This window comes from Augochlora pura, unplaced genomic scaffold (genome assembly GCF_028453695.1).
Source record: "Augochlora pura isolate Apur16 unplaced genomic scaffold, APUR_v2.2.1 APUR_unplaced_244, whole genome shotgun sequence".
Lineage (NCBI taxonomy): Eukaryota > Metazoa > Arthropoda > Insecta > Hymenoptera > Halictidae > Augochlora > Augochlora pura.
In genome coordinates this window covers 1-8,435 of record NW_027582592.1, presented here as the reverse complement: position 1 = coordinate 8,435, position 8,435 = coordinate 1, and the positions used below count along the sequence as shown (strand labels likewise).

Sequence of the window (8,435 nt, the reverse complement as noted above, 5' to 3'; positions counted from 1 at the left end):
GATGTATATTTGTTAAAAGAACCTAGAACCTCGAAATTTGACCCCAATTGGGTCGGGCCTTACAAAATTACTCGAATGATAACTAATTTAACTGCAGAAATTGAGATAGGGACCAATAAATTAAAAATCGTGCATGTTAACAAACTCAAATTAGCTTGCATAAGGCCAACCGACTAGGTATTTGCTTTCCCTTTCCACATTTGTTTTGTATCACACCTTAATAATTTGCACCTACGCTTTATTTAATTATTAATCGTCACCCATCCCCTTTTTGCGTGTCTTGATCTGTACCCATCAATCTTCTATTTGCCGACTCAATGCGTTAGATGTCCTATCTGTATGCGTCCATATTATTAAATATTGTACAAAAAGTTGTCACGTGTAACAACTTTTTCTTTATGGGGATGGAGGTGTTACGTTATCACGTTTCATGAGCGACGCGAACATAGGCACTTGTTTATATTACGACCACGCTACTAGACTATACGTTTCAATTTATGGCGGCAGGAGGGAAGTTCGAATGTATATATAAATTTATATCGCATATTTATATAGAGACATTGTATCGCCCGAGAGGAATAACTGAGAATATGTAAAGAGACAATGAGAGAGTTCCCACGAAGTTCATCGTCAAGCCTTCGCTTTCTTTAGCAAGACTAATCGAGGAATATAGACAATGTCACGTTGGCTCTCGTAAGATCCTCTACAATGTTGCACAAACTAAACGAGTCACAATAACAAATCCGGACCGCTAAAGTGTTGCACGTCGAAAACCTTTAGTTAGGGACTTCTCGGAACTCTCCCTGACCTCTCTCTCTCTCTCACGCTGTCCTTGAACCGAGGTCTTCGCGCGCGGCATACCCCACTCCGTTCGTTTCGGCGGGCTTTTTGCCCCTGCGCGCTCGACCGTCGCGCACTCCCAGCCGCACGCGCACCGCCGAACCACCAATCACCACCAATCTGCAACCAGAAGATGAGCCATCCGACGAATCAGCATCCAGCTAGAGGACCCCAATTTTCCTATTGGACAAGGGAGGAAGAACCAGAAGGAACGCAGGAATAAAACTTGCTTTCCTCGGGAAAATACAGACAGACTTTATTCGACAGTCAAAGAAAGTAGATCATAGAGCTCTATCAATAAAGTACCAGTTTTTGCTTAAAATATTCAAAGTTGTACAACTCTCTACAACCTTTCACGAGCAGAGCGGTTCAGCGCTCCACGGGCAACCGAACCACATCAAATTCCCTACATCCAGACAATTCAAACCGTAACACTGGTGACAGCGGTGGGATTGTTTAAAACAACATTTGCCGGCTCGTGAAAAGTGCACCTCTCTCTCTTGGGTTTTGCATGGTTTCCCCAAGAGCATAAGGGCAAATACCGGAGACGGGTGATTTTGGCAATCCATGCTAACGAAGCCATAAATCACAAGCACGTACAACCAACGGAGGAAGGAGTCCTGCAACTCAACATCCGGAACCAATCATCCCTGGGAACGACAACAACACTACGTGGACCTCGCCATCCCTGGACGTAGCGGAGACGAATCATCCCTGGGAACAACTACAAGGACATCAAACAACGGCAACGAGCGATTTCTATAGACGTAAGACTACCCGTCATCTCATTTATAAAAATGCCGCCTTTACGCGCTAGATATTTAAAACGTCAGGAAATCTCTGAAAGTGATCTGAGTGGCCGCGAAATCCTTACGGTAGAGAGTGACCGCGTAATACGAACCTCGTGTAGGAATATCGCATAATTCTATTCCGCTAGCAACCTTCTTAATTAATTTCATTCCCCCCTTCACTGGGCAGGAAAATTCAGTAGATCTCTTTGTAGAAAAATGCACGACGGCTATTTCTATAGTAGGGCCTGAAAATAAGGATCTATTATTAACCCTGGCTAGGAGTAAAATTGAACAGAATGAATATTTTAGAATTGCAAAAACTAGAACCCCCAAAACTATAGAAGAATTAATCAACCTAATAAAATCAGCTTACAAAAAGATATTAGTTTAGAACAAACGCTAGATGACTTAGCAGGGTGTCGACGTGCAGACCACGAAAGCATTAGCGATTTCGGGAAAAGGATAGAAATTGCATTGTATAAGGGTATACAAAACGCGAAGATTGCACACCCTCTGGAACCTCTAGGCGCGTTGACCTCTCTTTTTACCGAAAAGGCAATCAACACTTTCTTGAAGGGACTACCCAGTTATGTTACATCCGCCATATCGGGATTAGACACACCCGATTTAGACACCGCGATTATGCTAGCTACCCGGGCAGATAAACGAATGAAACAGGAATCAGGTCGACAGGATTTTCGAATTAAAAGGGACAGGGCAGATATCCTCACAATAGAATCAAACGAACCCAGAAATCCAATCCAATAGAATCAAACGAACCCAGAAATCCAATCCAGAATAGAGACTGTACCAAAGATGCAATGGATGCAAAAAGAAAATTTGACACAAAACCGTAAATGGAATTGTGCGACCGTGTGTTGTTGATTATATTATACGCCGGATATATATATATAGCCCCAGGGAGATTTTGGAACCTGTGTGAGGTTATCGATGATGTCTCTACTCTTGCATAGTACATATACAGAGTGTGTGAGAACGAACGCTTTGATGTCTGATGGGAACGAACTTTTTGATGTTTGGTATCGTGCGGGATGCGCACGTGTACAAGTACGGGTCTCGAATCATTTTTTACCCGTCGTCGCGTGTCCTCGCTAATCCATATATTCTCTTTTCGCTCTTTATCGCCACGTTCTTTGAATCTTGAATAAAATTACCATACACTCTCTCGAATCTCGTTACTTGTAGAGTGGAACACATCACACACCGGGTTCGCCCGCTCTCTCCTCCATTGGTGTGGCTTTCCACAGTGTATATAAAACAAAACAACATCTAACGTGAGTCGCCAGTTCAGATGGCAAAATATTGAACCCAGAAACCCTGTAGATCCGAATTCAACTTGTCACGTCAGGTTATTTAGATATACTATTTTATATTAGATCGACTATATATAGTCGAAACTTTTACTCATTGGATCCTAAAGATTCCGAGAGGGTGCTTGTTTGCGCAGACTTGACACCGTCTTCGAATCCGGATTCCAATGAGACAGACAACGATATGTTATTCCAAAAACGAAATAATTGTAGCTTCTGCTTTCCTTACGCGTGGGAACGCCGTCGCAAATAAAACCGAGGCCGCATATGGGCGCCCTAAAATCGTTAGTTAGGGAAGAAAGGTACCCCAGGCATCCAAAGCTTTTTCCTGTTGGCTGAACGACCCTGAACCCCAAGTGGTCGCTTCAGGGACTGTGGCGGATAGTCAAGGTCACCAGCGATGGGTCACACAATCGCGTGGACTAACTTCGCGGGGCCAGCAGCTTGAGCTTGTTCAACGCGGTTGCGGGGAGACCGCCGTTCCGTATGTGCTTAAAGGCACCTGGAATACAACGATTTTTATGCCAAGTTTGCAAAGGGGAAGATAGGGATGTAGCCTCGGCAGTCGGCTCACTCAAACGAGTGAAGAAATTTACGCGGATAATAATTCAGTTAACGTTATTGAAACAGCTGAAAACGTGACAAGTACCTTATTCCCCGTCATACAATACAGTAGAAATCCTCTCTTATTGCAAAAAGATAATTTAGTACATTTTCTACCTCTTAGTACTGACAGATTAACCGAAATCAGCAAAACTCTAATAGACCAAGATAAATTTTCAATAGAACGGATCCAAGAATCATTCATACTGACCAGGGTACAAATTTCACCTGCCGGATAATGGAGAATTTCTGTAAAATCCTTAAAATACGGAGGATAACTTCGTCTGCCTTCCACCCGCAGTCTTTAGGTTCCCTAAAAAGAGCACATAGGAATTTTATAGATTACCTCAAACATTACTGCATCAAAAATAATTGGGACGAATGGATCCGATTCGGAATGTTTTCCTATAATACCTCCACACATGAGACTACCGGGTTCACACCACATGAATTAGTATTTGGAGTCAGGGCCATTCTCCCGTCAGAATTTGTTAAGGAACAGATACCTCATACATTCAATCAATACTTAAACGACCTATTTGTAAAAATTACTACCACTCAGACCACTGCGGCGGAAAATCTTGATAGGGCTAAAAGAAAAAGCAAATCGTACTACGACAGACAACTGAATCCGTGTACCTTTAAAGAAAACGACGATGTATATTTGTTAAAAGAACCTAGAACCTCGAAATTTGACCCCAATTGGGTCGGGCCTTACAAAATTACTCGAATGATAACTAATTTAACTGCAGAAATTGAGATAGGGACCAATAAATTAAAAATCGTGCATGTTAACAAACTCAAATTAGCTTGCATAAGGCCAACCGACTAGGTATTTGCTTTCCCTTTCCACATTTGTTTTGTATCACACCTTAATAATTTGCACCTACGCTTTATTTAATTATTAATCGTCACCCATCCCCTTTTTGCGTGTCTTGATCTGTACCCATCAATCTTCTATTTGCCGACTCAATGCGTTAGATGTCCTATCTGTATGCGTCCATATTATTAAATATTGTACAAAAAGTTGTCACGTGTAACAACTTTTTCTTTATGGGGATGGAGGTGTTACGTTATCACGTTTCATGAGCGACGCGAACATAGGCACTTGTTTATATTACGACCACGCTACTAGACTATACGTTTCAATTTATGGCGGCAGGAGGGAAGTTCGAATGTATATATAAATTTATATCGCATATTTATATAGAGACATTGTATCGCCCGAGAGGAATAACTGAGAATATGTAAAGAGACAATGAGAGAGTTCCCACGAAGTTCATCGTCAAGCCTTCGCTTTCTTTAGCAAGACTAATCGAGGAATATAGACAATGTCACGTTGGCTCTCGTAAGATCCTCTACAATGTTGCACAAACTAAACGAGTCACAATAACAAATCCGGACCGCTAAAGTGTTGCACGTCGAAAACCTTTAGTTAGGGACTTCTCGGAACTCTCCCTGACCTCTCTCTCTCTCTCACGCTGTCCTTGAACCGAGGTCTTCGCGCGCGGCATACCCCACTCCGTTCGTTTCGGCGGGCTTTTTGCCCCTGCGCGCTCGACCGTCGCGCACTCCCAGCCGCACGCGCACCGCCGAACCACCAATCACCACCAATCTGCAACCAGAAGATGAGCCATCCGACGAATCAGCATCCAGCTAGAGGACCCCAATTTTCCTATTGGACAAGGGAGGAAGAACCAGAAGGAACGCAGGAATAAAACTTGCTTTCCTCGGGAAAATACAGACAGACTTTATTCGACAGTCAAAGAAAGTAGATCATAGAGCTCTATCAATAAAGTACCAGTTTTTGCTTAAAATATTCAAAGTTGTACAACTCTCTACAACCTTTCACGAGCAGAGCGGTTCAGCGCTCCACGGGCAACCGAACCACATCAAATTCCCTACATCCAGACAATTCAAACCGTAACACTGGTGACAGCGGTGGGATTGTTTAAAACAACATTTGCCGGCTCGTGAAAAGTGCACCTCTCTCTCTTGGGTTTTGCATGGTTTCCCCAAGAGCATAAGGGCAAATACCGGAGACGGGTGATTTTGGCAATCCATGCTAACGAAGCCATAAATCACAAGCACGTACAACCAACGGAGGAAGGAGTCCTGCAACTCAACATCCGGAACCAATCATCCCTGGGAACGACAACAACACTACGTGGACCTCGCCATCCCTGGACGTAGCGGAGACGAATCATCCCTGGGAACAACTACAAGGACATCAAACAACGGCAACGAGCGATTTCTATAGACGTAAGACTACCCGTCATCTCATTTATAAAAATGCCGCCTTTACGCGCTAGATATTTAAAACGTCAGGAAATCTCTGAAAGTGATCTGAGTGGCCGCGAAATCCTTACGGTAGAGAGTGACCGCGTAATACGAACCTCGTGTAGGAATATCGCATAATTCTATTCCGCTAGCAACCTTCTTAATTAATTTCATTCCCCCCTTCACTGGGCAGGAAAATTCAGTAGATCTCTTTGTAGAAAAATGCACGACGGCTATTTCTATAGTAGGGCCTGAAAATAAGGATCTATTATTAACCCTGGCTAGGAGTAAAATTGAACAGAATGAATATTTTAGAATTGCAAAAACTAGAACCCCCAAAACTATAGAAGAATTAATCAACCTAATAAAATCAGCTTACAAAAAGATATTAGTTTAGAACAAACGCTAGATGACTTAGCAGGGTGTCGACGTGCAGACCACGAAAGCATTAGCGATTTCGGGAAAAGGATAGAAATTGCATTGTATAAGGGTATACAAAACGCGAAGATTGCACACCCTCTGGAACCTCTAGGCGCGTTGACCTCTCTTTTTACCGAAAAGGCAATCAACACTTTCTTGAAGGGACTACCCAGTTATGTTACATCCGCCATATCGGGATTAGACACACCCGATTTAGACACCGCGATTATGCTAGCTACCCGGGCAGATAAACGAATGAAACAGGAATCAGGTCGACAGGATTTTCGAATTAAAAGGGACAGGGCAGATATCCTCACAATAGAATCAAACGAACCCAGAAATCCAATCCAATAGAATCAAACGAACCCAGAAATCCAATCCAGAATAGAGACTGTACCAAAGATGCAATGGATGCAAAAAGAAAATTTGACACAAAACCGTAAATGGAATTGTGCGACCGTGTGTTGTTGATTATATTATACGCCGGATATATATATATAGCCCCAGGGAGATTTTGGAACCTGTGTGAGGTTATCGATGATGTCTCTACTCTTGCATAGTACATATACAGAGTGTGTGAGAACGAACGCTTTGATGTCTGATGGGAACGAACTTTTTGATGTTTGGTATCGTGCGGGATGCGCACGTGTACAAGTACGGGTCTCGAATCATTTTTTACCCGTCGTCGCGTGTCCTCGCTAATCCATATATTCTCTTTTCGCTCTTTATCGCCACGTTCTTTGAATCTTGAATAAAATTACCATACACTCTCTCGAATCTCGTTACTTGTAGAGTGGAACACATCACACACCGGGTTCGCCCGCTCTCTCCTCCATTGGTGTGGCTTTCCACAGTGTATATAAAACAAAACAACATCTAACGTGAGTCGCCAGTTCAGATGGCAAAATATTGAACCCAGAAACCCTGTAGATCCGAATTCAACTTGTCACGTCAGGTTATTTAGATATACTATTTTATATTAGATCGACTATATATAGTCGAAACTTTTACTCATTGGATCCTAAAGATTCCGAGAGGGTGCTTGTTTGCGCAGACTTGACACCGTCTTCGAATCCGGATTCCAATGAGACAGACAACGATATGTTATTCCAAAAACGAAATAATTGTAGCTTCTGCTTTCCTTACGCGTGGGAACGCCGTCGCAAATAAAACCGAGGCCGCATATGGGCGCCCTAAAATCGTTAGTTAGGGAAGAAAGGTACCCCAGGCATCCAAAGCTTTTTCCTGTTGGCTGAACGACCCTGAACCCCAAGTGGTCGCTTCAGGGACTGTGGCGGATAGTCAAGGTCACCAGCGATGGGTCACACAATCGCGTGGACTAACTTCGCGGGGCCAGCAGCTTGAGCTTGTTCAACGCGGTTGCGGGGAGACCGCCGTTCCGTATGTGCTTAAAGGCACCTGGAATACAACGATTTTTATGCCAAGTTTGCAAAGGGGAAGATAGGGATGTAGCCTCGGCAGTCGGCTCACTCAAACGAGTGAAGAAATTTACGCGGATAATAATTCAGTTAACGTTATTGAAACAGCTGAAAACGTGACAAGTACCTTATTCCCCGTCATACAATACAGTAGAAATCCTCTCTTATTGCAAAAAGATAATTTAGTACATTTTCTACCTCTTAGTACTGACAGATTAACCGAAATCAGCAAAACTCTAATAGACCAAGATAAATTTTCAATAGAACGGATCCAAGAATCATTCATACTGACCAGGGTACAAATTTCACCTGCCGGATAATGGAGAATTTCTGTAAAATCCTTAAAATACGGAGGATAACTTCGTCTGCCTTCCACCCGCAGTCTTTAGGTTCCCTAAAAAGAGCACATAGGAATTTTATAGATTACCTCAAACATTACTGCATCAAAAATAATTGGGACGAATGGATCCGATTCGGAATGTTTTCCTATAATACCTCCACACATGAGACTACCGGGTTCACACCACATGAATTAGTATTTGGAGTCAGGGCCATTCTCCCGTCAGAATTTGTTAAGGAACAGATACCTCATACATTCAATCAATACTTAAACGACCTATTTGTAAAAATTACTACCACTCAGACCACTGCGGCGGAAAATCTTGATAGGGCTAAAAGAAAAAGCAAATCGTACTACGACAGACAACTGAATCCGTGTACCTTTAAAGAAA

At 42.8% G+C, this 8,435-nt stretch overlaps 1 long non-coding RNA gene across 25 annotated transcripts; it reads right to left on the bottom strand.

Moving 5' to 3' along the window:
- Positions 1-371: 371 nt before the first annotated feature.
- LOC144477632 (uncharacterized) lies at positions 372-8,415 on the bottom strand. Of its 25 annotated transcripts, none has more exons than XR_013495236.1 (9): positions 7,997-8,415; positions 7,027-7,684; positions 5,962-6,096; positions 3,980-5,784; positions 3,777-3,878; positions 3,269-3,464; positions 2,807-2,969; positions 1,742-1,876; positions 372-1,564 (listed from the first exon to the last, which is right to left on the bottom strand). It is a non-coding gene; the product is annotated as an uncharacterized LOC144477632 (long non-coding RNA). The 25 variants fall into 25 exon arrangements; XR_013495243.1 differs by having other exon boundaries at positions 2,807-3,464; positions 3,980-4,155; positions 4,437-5,784; XR_013495244.1 differs by having other exon boundaries at positions 2,807-3,464; positions 3,980-4,100; positions 4,437-5,784.
- Positions 8,416-8,435: the final 20 nt, after the last annotated feature.